Below are 15,514 nucleotides of genomic sequence, written 5' to 3' on the forward strand. Positions count from 1 at the left end.
TGTTAGAAGACATCATAAATGGAAGAATTAGAAGAGAGCGCATATTTGCCATAGGTGATAATGACTGGCTTCTAAGTTGATTTCAACTTCCAAGAGCTATCGTCTTAGAGCTATGTGCTGAAATGGCGCTTGCTTTACAAAGGCAGACTTTGAGGAATTGTGCTCCATTTGTTTTTTTTGTAAGTTATGTCCACTCTCAGGTTTTTAGCCACATGAGCATTTCAAAGTGAACTTGCTGACCAATTGGGTATTTTACAAACATCACTGAGTCACACCATGCCAGCTGTAAAGGATGGTATTATCTGCTTGACATCCAGATATATGAGATTTCCGTACACTGTGGTGGAACTGAGAAACATCAAAGTGCAATTTACAGCAACGTCTGGTTTTCCAAATTTAATTGGAGTGGTCAGCTGCATGCACATTGCTATTGCAACAGCACTGGACAAGTTACATCAGCCAGGGATGAATCACCAAAAGAATGACCTGGCATTACATTATCTATAGCAGGAAAGACTACAAGAAACAGCAGCTCCATGCAGTCGCAGCTGCTTTTCCCAACTAGTGTGGCAAAAGGCAAGCAGTCGTTTTAAGAATACCAAGTCACATCAAAGAGCCATGTAAAGAGCAGATAATCTATCTTTTGTGTCGTTTTTTTTCTGACACAACACTAAAAAGGCGCTTTCAGAGAACTCATTTGCTTATGTAAATAGAAAGCATTTCCATTTTATTAATGTGCTCCTCTATAGTCCACAGAAAGTGTGTCGCATTGTGCAAGCATGTAGCGTGCTGCATAATCTGGCGCACAATCGTGGCTTGTTCATACCAGAAGAGATGTGGTATGATGAACCTGACCCTGACCCACCAAATGATCAGCTAAATCAGACAGCATTACAACATTTGAATGTAATTAGCAGAATGTAAAACAGGTAATGAAATGCAGCGTTAATTTTTTAACTCATTCATTTAATTTGTGGTCAATATCACATAGTACAGTCCTTATATTCTCAATTCAGGGGTTTTCAAACTCTGTCCTGGGGACCCACTGTGTCTTTAGGTTTTTGTTCCATCCAGATTTATAATCAGTGTCAACAACTGATAACACTGATCTCATTTAATTAACTGTCTTTTTTCCTATTCTCTTATTCTACATTCAGAAAAGCACAGCAGCATCATTTTTACATTTATAAGACATTTAAAAATATTTACGTTTTGCTATAGATTTAAAAGCTTAACACTCTTTTGTTGATTTCATTATATTTTTCCCTTTCTCTGTGCAGTTTGCAACCTTCATTGTATCTTAATATTGACAACTAAAAACTAGCAGAGCAGACACCCAGGCAAACAACACTGAATCATGAAAGGCCATAACTACTTTAGCGTCAGACCCACTAATTAGTAAATAATGGATTAATTAAACAATTAGAACTCCTAGAAAAGTAGAATGAAAATCAAGATGAAAATATTGTTATAAAGAGAAAATACTGTATTCTTATGTAACTGTTTAGTACATTTTAATTTTTTTTTGTACGAAACTTAGTTGTCTAATTTCTATATTGTTCCCAAAACACAGAATCTGGGAAATAACAGACCACTTAATTCACCCAGGAGTCCAATTAAAAACAGAAGCTGGTTGGAACAAAAACCTGCAGCCACAGTGGGTCCCCAGGACCAAGTCTGAAAAATCCTGCCTTATTTCATTGGCCATATCTCTTATAGAATCCGCTATTGCATTTTGTGACTCCAGAACAGCGTCCATTAGCACACAGCCAAATGGTCACCCAGTGGTTTCTGAGGCAGAGGTTTGTGTGCAGCCAGCATCCGAAGATGTGCTGGGCTCAGCAGCACCATCACCGCATGACCCAGGGGTTAGCTTTTCTAATATTGTCTGAAGCAGAATAAACAGACAGTGGACTGTGACACACCTTTTCACGTTGACTTTGATATCTGAAAACTTCTTTTTTATTTCGGGCACTGTGTTGTGACTTTCTGAACTTGAATTTTCGAGTGTCTCTGCGACGCTTTATTACTCCATCATTTACCTTTTGTTGCTTATACCACTGCTTAAGCCAACAAATAATATATTTTTCGTTGCCTCCACTTCACATTTGCTGAAATTCTTCTTTTTTCCAAATGCTTTTGCCATTGTCTTTTAACAAAAGACTGAACAGAAGTGGCTATTTATATTGATTTGCATATTCAAATATGCAAAATTCTGGGAGGATTCAGGGTGTGGCTGTAGGCACTTGCACATGCATTACATTTCATGTTCATTAGGATTTATAAAGTTGAAGTGCCTGGAACTTGGAGTACACACAATTTTATGCATTTGGATTTTTTGTGCATATGCCCATTTCCAGTTTTGTTTGTACGCCATGTTTTATTGTATATTCTATACACAGTGTTATACATGAGGTCCAAGATATTAGGAAAGACCTGTTAAAATACAACTTTGTCCCAACCAGGGGCTAAGCTGAAAAAAGCTGAGTCAGTTCTAAATACACTACAATCTCCAAGACATGAGTCAAGGAAGCAAAAGACCAGCATTAATTCAGGCTAATAAAGAAGCCAAGTGTCTCTGCTATTCCATCTGTCCAGAAGCCATGCTGCATCAGAGACCCAGAGTCTCTTTCTCTGCCATTCTGTCTACCAAAAGGCCATGCAGGACCAGAAACCAATCAGCTTACTAAGACAAAGAACCACCTAGTAATCCAAGCATATTTGATGTTTAGACTCCTAATAAGATGTACTGCTCCATATCCAGTATTGGTTTTATGTTGTCACACTCATTTGTTACTTTTTTGGGCATTCTTAGTTATGTTAAATTAATCTATAATTCATTAATAAAAGTGCAAGTCTACTTCTTGTTGGAGCATGCCTATATCGATCAAACACAGGAAGCTCTGCAGTCTACTTTGACTTTACGCTGTAGAAAGATAAGTAAATAAATATAGGTAAACAACATTCGATGTGTCGTTTATATAAGTAACATATAAATGTTTTTCATATAAAGACCATCAAAAAAACATAATCGCAAACAGAACTTTGCAAGATACTTTGGCGAGCTGTGTAGGCCCTGCTGTTTTGTTGAAGGACATGTTTGAGGCAGATTCACTGGCAGGATGACGCCCAATCTGTTGGTGCATCCAAATGGTGCCACCTTTCACCTTTACGCCTCGTGCAGCTGTGTTGTTCTTATGTGTGACTGGACGTTTCTTGCGGAGAGTGCTTCTGTTCTCTTTCTTCTGTGTAGAACCCTCATCCACATCTGAGTTCACCTCTGTTATAGCACGTCTTTATTTGAAAACAGCAGTGTCAGATCAGGGGGAGCGTGAACATGACTGAGAGAATAAAACTGAATAAAAAAAAGCTAACTTTTACAAGTATCTGTTACAGACTCAAATCAAATGTATGTTTTTATTTTTTTATAGTAACAATAAGAGCAGGTCACTACTCAAAACAGCATTTCTAGGAAGCACCTGGAATTGAACCGGGAACCTCTTGATCATTAGTTAGCAGTTCTCCGCTGCACCACCCAAATGGTTGTATCAGCATCATACCCTAACCCGATTTCTTTTTCTTCAGTTATATTCTTGAATAAAAGTGCACATGTTTTGACATACGTGTACCTTCTGTGAAAATTTTATTTGATGTTTGGACTTTAGTCTTGACACATTATACACTTCATGTCAAAATTTTGTCATTAATACTATAACATGAAAAAAGTTTCTGGTTTAAGTGTGTGTTCAATATTTACTTTTCTTGCATTTCCTGCCATCCTACATTTACATAGATCGTTGTAGACACGGAACACACATGAAATGCATGTGTTCCAAATAACAGTATATTATTTACCCTATACAATTCCAGGCACTTCACACCCAGATAAACAGACTTGAGCTAGAAGAACTTTTTCTAAGACTTGAGCTCTGGGGGGTGGTGGGGTTTAGGGCTAATAACAGGGTGCTTGCTGCTTGTGCTGATCGACATATGTGCAAAACAAAAGATGCTAAAGGAGAGGTTCGAATTAATTTCAGCGGCCCCGGGATTACGACTCTTTTCGTTAGCTTCAGGGATTCTAGTGTTAAAATGGGCATTTTATGGTGCTGATTTAGTAAGTGGTCAAAGATTAGTCTGTATACTAAAATATGTAAATTACAAGTATCTAACATTCATGACTTAAAGTAAATGCTTCTTATCTCAAAACAAAGTCAAGATGGATACAAAGAAACTCAAAATCAAACTAAAATTAGAGGACAATAGGCATATGAATAATCAATGTACACCGGGACCAGTCTCGTTCACATTCTGCAGCCAAGAGTTGGGCTGCAGGTATCATGGCAGAATATACTGTATCTTAATGGAGTGCATCATGATGAAGAATGGAAGAGAGATGATGTCCATGGCATAAAACACTATGCATCTTAGCTGTAAGTTACTTCAGTACATTTTTCATGACCAATTAAACATTAGCAAGGAATGTTGACTCCAGAAATGAAGCAGCGCCGCATCCATTGTTCCAAGAAGTATCTGTAGCTAATGAATTCAGCCTAGGAGAAATGTAAGATTTTTTTTGCATAACTGGAGATGAAACATGGACGCATCACTATGACCCAGAGTCCAAGCAACAATCAAAACAATAAAAACATTGAGATTCACTAAAACCAAAGAAATTTGAAATCCAAGCCAGTGATGGCAACATCATGTGCACATTTGTTTAGAATACTCATGGCTTACTCAGTATTGATTATACAGTATGCCTTAGAATACCCACCTGATCAGTCACTCTAACGCTGGTTTGGTTTGCTCTTTAAGATAGTCAGTTTGGGGAAAGTGGCAAGGACACTATAAACTGTGCCACCTTTGCTTCATAATAATACCTTGATTTACACTGCTCAGGCTGTGTGACTGTCATCTGTTCTCAAATTTGAAGAGCTAGCTCTATGGGGTGTGCTGTGCAACTGCTGTCAAGTCAGCTACACAAGAGCACAAGGAAGACAAAACATTTAACTATTTAATAGGAACACTTTTTAAATGTTAAAACAAGTATATTACTGTTCAGGGTGTTTGGTGTTTTTCTTAATAGGCCAGGCTCGTAACATATCTAAGTAAACACCCCTCTTATTTTCTCATTCATTTTCCATTCTGTTTATCTCATTCAGTATATGCTCTACCAAAAATAATTTACCCCAGAAGTAGTGGTCAAGAAAATGGCCACAAATAGAGTTTATTAGCATTAGGCCACCATCACACAGTTGGTGATAAAAGCTACTATGGGTCATGGCATGGAACTATACAGGAGCCAACCAGTACTGTGTGGCATATGCAACAACACTCTAAAAATAATGATTCTTAAATGGTTCCTCTGTTGTGTGGTTCTTCAAAGGGCCATTGCTTGCCAAAGAACCATATTATTCCTGTGTTATTTTTGCTTTAACAAGATTCCTAATATGTAGACAAAACAGAAACTTTAATGTACAGGCAAAGTAGGTTAAAGCTACTTACAAATCAAGAAAGCCTGCACTTAGCCTGTGTTATTGCATGGAGCAAATGCCATTTTAAAATCAGGTATTCCTTGGTATGTTATAAAAGTCCCTTTAAAATCAGGAACCCCTTAGTATTTTACAAATATGTTATCATCTATTCATAGTTATTTATGGAACCTGTTACAGATCTAAATAAATGAAGGTTCTTTCTAGAAACTTCATGTGTATGGTTCTCCAGGGAACTGAAAATGGTTCCCTTATGGCATCGCTCTGAAGAACCACTTTTTGTTACAATTGGCCCCTTTATTTTTAAGAGTGTAAGCATTTTGCAGTTGTTCATTCAGGAACATAATGGTCCACTCATACAGTACAATAATTGCTGGCTTCCTAGATTATTTCACATATGCTCTGTAAGAACTCTATTTTATGGTCTTCATGAATTAGGAAGAGCCATGAATTTATGTTGGCAGTCCTGTAACAGCCATATGTGGACAGTATATAATTTTTTTCTGAAAATAATATCAGGTAGGCATTCCATTATAGGCTTGATGAAAGATGACATCATTTTCTCAATGAAATTATGCATCCAAAATGCCCTACACCAACTGGAGAATTACCAGATGATTGTATGTCAGGTCACCCCATACTGTCTCATGAATTGTTCTGGTAGTATGACACTTTTTTGAGACAGAATGATTTGTCTGGATCATCTCCATGTTTAAGTCAAAGGTCATTAACTCTGAGGAAGTCTGTTGTGGTAGGTATCATAATGGACACTTCAAATTAGGTCACACCTTTGTGGACCTTCCATCTATGAATGAAGATATTATCTACTGTGATGTGAAGGATGTCACATCTTCTGTAGCTGGTGATAATGCATTTCAAGTTTTACATGATTTTGGAAGGGGTAGTATAATATTATACTCTGGCTTCCATATTTAGCACTGCACAGAAATAGCCTTTTTAGAATAGTAAATCATTACTTCATAGGTTGGAATTCACCATAGATCTGTTGGTAATCACATTACTCTACATTCTTAAAAATAATGTTTTTCTAATGGCATTTTATGGTTCTTTACTAGATACAACTATTGCTTGACAAATCACCATTTTATTCTAGGAAGGGTTCTCTGCATATGAAGTTGTTTCTTTGTGCTTTGAAAAACTTCATAATATGTAGAAAAAAAATGAAATACTTACTGTATGGTAGGCTACCTACCAGAACACAGACAGATTAAGAAAACCTGGACATAGCCTGTGTTATTTTAAGCAAAAGTCCTTTTAAAATCAGTTTTTCACAAATACCCTTTATTTATGGTTGTTTACTGTATGAAGCCTGCTACAGATTTAACTAAATAAAGGTTCTTTTGGGAACCGAAAATGATTTGTCTGTGACATTATTCTGAAAAATGACTCTGGTCCCTTTATTTTTAAGAGTGTAGAATGAATTCAGTCACATAACCCAGCCACAGGGGATGCACAAACCAGTGTGTTTCTTTGTGCCGGTCTCAAGCCTGGATAAATGGGGAGGGTCACATCAGGAAGGGCATCCGGTGTAAAATTTTGCCAAGTCAATATGCGGACAACAATACAAATTTCCATACCGGATTGGTCGAGCCCGGGGTTAACAATGATCGCCACCAGTACTGTTAGCCAACAGGGTGCTGGCGGAAAATGGGCTATTGTTGGCCGAAGAACAAGAAGGAGAAGAAGAGGGGGGAGATGTCTCCGGAGGCAGGAGGAGAGGAGGAAAGTAAAGAGAGTGGAACTGAGGGTAGGAACTTTGAATGCTGGCAGAATGACTGGTAAGGGGAGAGAGTTAGCAGGTATGATGGAGAGAAGGAAGGTTAATATATTGTGCGTGCAAGAGACTAAATGGAACGGGAGTAAGGCCAGGTGCATTGGAGGTGGATTAAAATTGTTCTATCATGGTGTGGATGGGAGGAGAAATGGGGTAGGAGTTATGTGTTTTGGATGTGAAAAGAGTGTCAGGCAGAGTAATGATTATGAAGCTGGAAATTGGAGGTGTGATGATGAATGTTGTTAGTGCATATGCACCGCAAGTTGGGTGTGCAATGGGTAAGAAAGAAGATTTTTGGAGTGAATTGGATGAAGTGATGAACAGTGTACCCAAGGGACAGAAAGTGGTGATTGGAGTGGATTTCAATGGGCATGTTGGTGAAGGGAACAGTGGAGACGAGGAGGTGATGGGTATGTATGGTGTTAAGGAGAGGAATGAAGAAGGTCAGAGGATAGTGGATTTTGCCAAAAGGATGGACATGGCTGTGGTGAATACGTATTTTAAGAAGAGGGAGGAGCATAGGGTTATGTACAAGAGTGGAGGAAGATGCACACAGGTAGATTACATCCTATGCAGAAGAGTTGATCTGAAAGAGATTGAAGACTGCAAAGTGGTGGCAGAGGAAAATGTAGTTAAGCAGCATAGGATGGTGGTCTGTGGGATGACGTTGGAGATCAAGAAGAGGAAGAGAGTGAGGGCAGAGCCAAGGATCAAATGGTGGAAGTTGAAAAAGGCAAAGGCTAAGGAAAAGGCATATGATGAGTTATATGAGAGGTTGGACAACTAAGAAGGGAGAAAAGGACCTGTACTGATTGGCTAGACAGAGGGACTGAGCTAGGAAAGATGTGCAGCAGGTTAGGGTGATAAAGGATCAAGATGGAAATGTACTCACAAGCGAGGAGAGTGTGTTGAGCAGATGGAAAGGGTACTTTGAGAGGCTGATGAATGAAGAGAATGAGAGAGAGAAGAGGTTGGATGATGTAGAGATAGTGAATCAGGAAGTGCAATGGATTAGCAAGGAGGAAGTAAGGACAGCTATGAAGAGGATGAAAAATGGAAAGGCTGTTGGTCCAGATGACATACTGTACCTATGGAAGAATGGAGGTGTTTAGGAGAGATGGCAGTGAGGTTTTAACCAGATTGTTTAATGGAATCTTGGAAAGTAAGTGGATGCCTGAGGAGTGGCGAAGAAGTGAACTGGTACCAATATTTAAGAATAAGGGGGATGTGCAGGACTGCAGTAACTACTGGGGAATAAAATTGATGAGCCACAGCATGAAGTTATGGGAAAGAGAAGTGGAAGCTAGGTTAAGAAGTGAGGTGATGATTATTGAGCAGCAGTATGGTTTCATGCCAAGAAAGAGCACCACAGATGCAATGTTTGCTCTGAGGATGTTGATGGAGACCTTTAGAGAAGGCCAGAAAGAGTTGCATTGCGTCTTTGTGGACCTGGAGAAAGCATATGACAGGGTGCTTCGAGAGGAGCTGTGGTATTGTATGAGGAAATCAGGGGTGGCAGAGAAGTACGTAAGAGTTGTACTGGATATGTACGAGGGAAGTGTGATAGTGGTGAGGTCTGTGGTAGGAGTGACGGATGCATTCAAGTTGGAGGTGGGATTACATCAGGGATCGGCTCTGAGCCCTTTCTTATTTGCAATGGTGATGGACAGGTTGACAGACAAGATTAGACAGGAGTCCCCGTGGACTATAATGTTTGCTGATGACATTGTGATCTGTAGTGATAGTAGGGATCAGGTTGAGGAGACCCTGGAGAGGTGGAGATATGCTCTAGAGAGGAGAGGAATGAAGGTCAGTAGGAACAAGACAGAATACATGTGTGTAAATGAGAGGGAGGTCAGTGGAATGGTGAGGATGCAGGGAGTAGAGTTGGTGAAGGTGGATGAGTAAATACTTGGGATCAACAGTACAGAGTAATGGGGATTGTGGTAGAGAGGTGAAAAAGAGAGTGCAGGCAGGGTGGAATGGGTGGAGAAGAGTGTCAGGAGTAATTTGTGGCAGACGGGTATCAGCAAGAGTGAAAGGGAAGGTCTACAGCAGTGGTCCCCAACCTTTTTGACAGCACGTACCACTCTAATAGAAGCAAATTTTTTCAGGGACCGGTTTTTTAAGGATTCAGGGCGGGTTCGTAGGGCAGTTTTATACACAATTTACATTACATTTCTATTATTATTAAGTTATAATATCGTAATAGAAATTATACAACTTACCATAATGCAGAATCAGTGGGAGCCCTGAGCTTGTGTTCCTGCAACCAGACGATCCCATTTGGGAACGATAGAAGACAGTGACACACGCAGTGTGTTGCTTATGTTCAGTCTATTCCGTAATCTCGTTTTGGTTGCTGTCACTGCAGAAACCACTGCCTTACAAAGATAGGATGTTGGAAATGGAAGCAGACTTTTCAGTGCTTTTGTGGCAACCTCAGGATATTCTGCCTTGACTTTAATCCAAAATGTATGGAGATTTGAAGTTGTCTCAAACATACTTTTAATGCCACCATCATTTGCAACTTCAAGCAGTTGATCTTCTTCAAGCACAGACAAAATTGATTCACCTGGCTTATTCACAAATGGTTCACTGATCCATTCCTTCTCATTTCGGGGGTCTTTTGTGGTTGGGCATAATGCTCAAACTCTATTGAAAGCTGAGATAGGTGATCATACACCAGCTGGGAGAAAGAAGGCCCTGGCTTGGTATCTTTAAAAACCTCTGCTAACGTTTGAAACATATCAAAAATCCCAATGTTCACTTGTCGGCCCCATAAATCAAGTTTGGCTTTGAATGCAGCCACTTTATCTGCCAACTTGAACAACTGGTATCTTCTGCCCTTGCCCCATGTGCTGCTGCTCCACCGCTGCCTCAGATTTTCCTCCTCAGGCTCCTCCAGCACTCCTCTAGCCTGGCTGGATACTGAGTCTACAGAGTGGGTAAAGGTGGGGTGCCCTAGAGCTTGAATGCCAGTTCATATTGTGAGGTTTCTAAACTCTTTTGGGATCCTCCCCACACAACGGGAACATCACGCTGAAGTGTGTCCCAAAGCGCGATTGCTTCACAGTAGAGCTGTGAGCCTGCTGTTGCCCCGGAAACAGATAGTCTTAAACAGACGTGGTGATCGCACTTTGGGATGCTCTTCAGCGTGTTGTCTCGTTGACGGAGGTCCCAAGAGAGTTTAGAAACCTCACATTTTCTTGAATGAGTGCTGGATTAATAGGAATGTTTCTTGAACGAGCAGCACTGAACCACATTAAAACTATCTTCAAATGCAGTAGTTTGCATATGTTTGCAACCAGAGATTTTTCTTCTTTTTTGCATATAACAAAGACATATGCATTGCGTTTGTCATTCCATCAGATTGCACATCACAAACAGTAACACTGTTATTGTTTTTTCGTGTCTGCCGTTTCTATAGGAGGGTTACAATGAGTTAAATTCCAGTGGATGTTTTTCAAATGTTGACAAGCAATAAGGAAAAGGTATCACTGAAAACCACAGAAAACAAAAACAGCAAAAAAAAAAACAGTATGAGGAAAGTTCGAAGAAAGAAATTTTTTTTACAATGTTTCTGTTTGGGGATCGTTGTGCAAATGTGCACAACTGAGCTGTGACCACAGATCTAACTGCTCTGTGGATGATTCATTCAAGCATTTTAAGGTCACTTTATTGTAATGAAGGTATCTGCTGAATGTACTTCGTAGTAACAAGATTTCTATAGACTCGTGTCATATGGGGAAACTGTCGGAACCATAAAAATACTTTGTTGTAATACTCTCTCACCTCAGTCTCTCTCCTCTTTCTCCGCCGCTGCAAAGCCCCGCCCACCAAGCGTTCTGAAAAGTCTGAATGAGTCTCCGTTGCCGGCAGTTCTCTCGAGACCCGGCTGTCAGACGGCTATGGCCCGGTAGTGGGCCACGGACCGGGGGTTGGTGACCCCGGTCTACAGGACAGTAGTGAGACCAGCTATGTTATATGGGTTGGAGACGGTGGCACTGACCAGAAAGCAGGAGACAGAGCTGGAGGTAGCAGAGTTAAAGATGCTAAGATTTGCACTGGGTGTGACGAGGATGGATAGGATTAGAAATGAGTACATTAGAAGGTCAGCTCAAATTGGACGGTTGGGAGACAAAGTCAGAGAGGCGCGATTGTGTTGGTTTGGACATGTGCAGAGGAGAGATGCTGAGTATATTGGGAGAAGGATGCTAAGGATAGAGTTGCCAGGGAAGAGGAAAAGAGGAAGGCCTAAGCAAAGGTTTATGGATGTGGTGAGAGAGGACATGCAGGTGATGGGTGTAACAGAACAAGATGCAGAGGACAGAAAAATATGGAAGAAGATGATCCGCTGTGGCAACCCCTAATGGGATCAGCCGAAAGAAGAAAAAGAAGAATGAATTCAGTCATATCTTTCTGACAGCAGACAAAGTTTACCTAAGTAACTTCATTTCTTAATACAGATTACTAAAGTAAAATGTCTTCAAATCTTTGAGCTAGTCCATTTTCTTTTGATCATTAATTTGTAACTGCTTAGTGCTCTCATTAAAGTTCAGTTTTAATTTTCTTTAAATGCTAATGACAACAAATACATATTTCTTTTAATTCAGATACAGCACCTGTAATCTACTGTTTTTGAGACTGTACCTCTGAAATACTTCAATGGATGAATGATAAACTGCATTATACTGCACATGCGAATGAATGACTATTTTTACCTCACATTCAATGTACTTCAAATCAGGAGTTCTATAAGTAGGACAACATCAAGTTTTTAAAAAGTTTTGATGTTTGTACTGTGGTGAGGAGTTTAGTTATGATTATGCACTCTACCCAACACCTTGTTCAAATTAAGAACAGCAAATTTCATTAAAATAAAGATTGACTGTTCCCACTTTCATATTATTTGACTACGGAGACACTGCTTCATACTTTTATATTTTCTTGACCTGATAATTGCAGTGGTTTATTTTTTATTTTATTTTTTTATTTTATCTTCTCATACTAATCGAAAACTGCAACACGAGTCTTGACAAGATTTAAACCCTACAGGACCACATAACTCGTATTTTGGCAGAGCTACCCAGACTTCCTGTAAGTAGCACATCAACTTTAAAATACATGTTCTGGTGTTTAAATCCCTTAAAATGTTGTCACTTATTGTGCCTTTGTGATCATTCATTAAATTCCTGGTCCCTGACATTAGCTACACTGACTATTCCAAGCTCAAAATGGAAATATTTTGGCAAAAAAGCTTTTCCACATATGCATCATAATTGAAACTACATTAAATAAATTAACAAATTTCTTTTTTTAAATCTCTGCTGTGTTTTTGAAAGGTTTTCTTTTTATGTTGGCTAATAAAAACAAAAGGTTTTAGAAGTCTAATTTTTTTGTGATCATTTTATTCTGGGATTAAAATCAGAAGCTTTAAGTTGTTCTTGTTGCTGTTATTGTGAAGCTTACCAAAATTTTTCTTATGGGTATTTCTGTAGCCATTGTCATGCAACATCAACCCATTGTCCCATCTGTGGTAAAGCACATTAGAGATCCAGGGTAGTCATCAAGTTTTAAATAAAAACAGTGCACATTTAACTGGCGTTGATGTTTGCAGTAGCATGATAGAGCAGAACTGGGATGTTGACGAGTGAATTGGCAGAGTATGGATTTACATGCAAATGTGTGTAGTTCATCAGAATTCTTCATTTAGGCTCTGAAGTATATAATCAAGGCTCCTACAACCACAACTGTATAAAAAGAGCTTTACCAGGTTAGAGAGGAAGAAAAAGAATGAAAAAGAATTGAGAAGGATATACCAGAGGTTAATGGAAAGATTAAGAAGAAAAATAAAGGAAAGACAGGATTGTGGCTGAGCTCATGGTGTGGAATTGAGGCAAATTTTCAGTAAGAGTCTCCGTGTGCAACAACCAGACAATGCTCACGGGGTAGGGTCTCTCCTGCTGAGCACCGAGGTATCAGGCACAACTAACTGTTGTGGAAAGTGCCCCATAGAATGCCAAGGGACAGCAGTGCATGAAGGAAGCAAGGCTCGGGGGGTTCCCAGCTGAAGGCCGACGGATGGTGGTCGAAAAACAAGCTGAGAGAAGGATGACTGCCCTTGCTGATGGATGTCTCCTTTTGCTGAGAAGACATTTTAAAGGGTGAGCAGATGAATTGATGCACTATTGGTCTTGATGGGTTTTATGGACAGGACTTGATGATTTCTTTATTGTTTAGATTATTTATTTGTCCATTTACTTTTAACTTCCATACATTCACTGTTTTTTTTATTCTGGATCAAATGTTTATGTATTTATTGAATGTGTACTGCACTTTGTTTTAGAAACTTTATCACTGGCTGTGAATAAAAGCACCAAGCACTTTTACACCATGTCTTGCTGCGTATGTGTGTGTGTGTGCCCTCATTGCCCAGTCCATCTTGGTTTATGACTGTCAATATCACTGGTTCAAGGAAGAATGCCAGCTATAGGCAACCATCACACCATCACAAATAAGAACACTTCAATACCCATTCAACTAAAAAAAAATTTATACAGCTGTCACTTTTATACAACAGGCATTTAAACCTAATCACTTGCATATTTATCTCACCTAACTACTGTGGAAGAATAATTTTAGGGTAGCATAGCATTCATCTTAAAGAAATAGTGTAAAGGATTAACAAATATCGGAAACCTTTGCAGGCATATTGGGAAACCAGATAAAGGTCAAACAAACAACAAAATGTACTGAAAGTGACTAAGAAATTAGCAGATGTCCTGTAAAACAACCAGAATGGACAGTTGTATTATGCACAGAAATTTCAAGGGTGGTGGCTCAAGTCAAAGGTATAAGAAGAACCAGAATATAATATAACAGACTTTTATTTTGTATAAGTCATTTGGGTGTAAATCAATTAACCAACCAGAGTAAAATGTATGCATTGATTGACACTGTATGTAAATTCAATGGTTTATAAAATGAACCTCTAGTCTTCGTTTCTCTGACCATTCTGATCAAGATGTAATGGACTGCTTTTGAAGAATGCCCCCTCCAAGGCATTTTGCCGAGGAGTAATTAAAAGATACGATGAACAGCTTTTCTCCTGCCTGATAACTGATTTGTCCTGTTAGGGGATGTTTCTTTCTTTAATAAGTTGTTAAATTTCTACCACACTACTTATGCTGGTTTTTATATCATTCCTGAGTGCAACCATTTCTTGTTACTGACTTCATATACAGACTATACATAGTACAGAATGTAAAAAACTGACAGAAATATGGAATTATAAAATTAACATTAAAAAGCAGTTTAAACACTAGTTTTTGAAATAAAACTGGCAGAGTGAGCAGATGTCCAGCATTTTCCAGACAGTCCTATACAGTATATCATCTCCAAACTGAGGTCCCAGACTATCTATAAAAATCTTTTTTGTCCCGTATTTTAGAAGTGACTACTGTATTAGTTCAAAAACCTATGCAAAGATTGCACTGTGAGCATTTTTTCATGCAGCGCCATGCCAAGTGCATCAGTGCCCTAATGTAGGTTTAATCACAGCAAGTGGAGTCTAAATGGACAAAACCTGACCAATTAAAATTCTACGACTGTAGCGCTTGTTCACTGGGATCAGCAATAGTCTTATCTCAACAAAATCATTATCTTGATAGCTTGTTTCAGCCATTTATGCACCAATGCGGAAGATTGCTTTAACTAAGAAATAAAGACATTAGAAATGAAATGGCTAGTCCAGCACTTTCTCATAAGAAAGAATATGTTTAAATTGGTTTCATATATTAACTCACAGTTATAAGCGATGATGTCAGTAACACTGCTGATTTGTTGTAAAATTTTAGAATTTGTGATTAAAGATGTGATAGGACCATATCCTATCCATGTGGTCTGCTTCTTCATTGTCATTGTCATTATGGGTTTGATGTGTGTAGTGCATTGTTTTAAGTGCAATAACAACAAACTGTTTGTGGGCTGAGTGGCTGCTTAGGACCTTTTTCTAATTTTGCAAAAATGTTGTGTGTACAAGGAGTGTTATAATGGGTGAAAATATGGTTGTACATTGTAATATTGGCATTATACCAGAGAATTTAAAAAACATGAAAAAAATATAATTGCGCATTTGATTCATTATATGCCACTCATTCCTGGTCTACTGCCATCTGACAGTCCTGAACTGGTTCCTAAAGAATCTGGCTACCAAACTAATAGA

Source organism: Erpetoichthys calabaricus, chromosome 2, assembly GCF_900747795.2.
Source record: "Erpetoichthys calabaricus chromosome 2, fErpCal1.3, whole genome shotgun sequence".
NCBI lineage: Eukaryota > Metazoa > Chordata > Cladistia > Polypteriformes > Polypteridae > Erpetoichthys > Erpetoichthys calabaricus.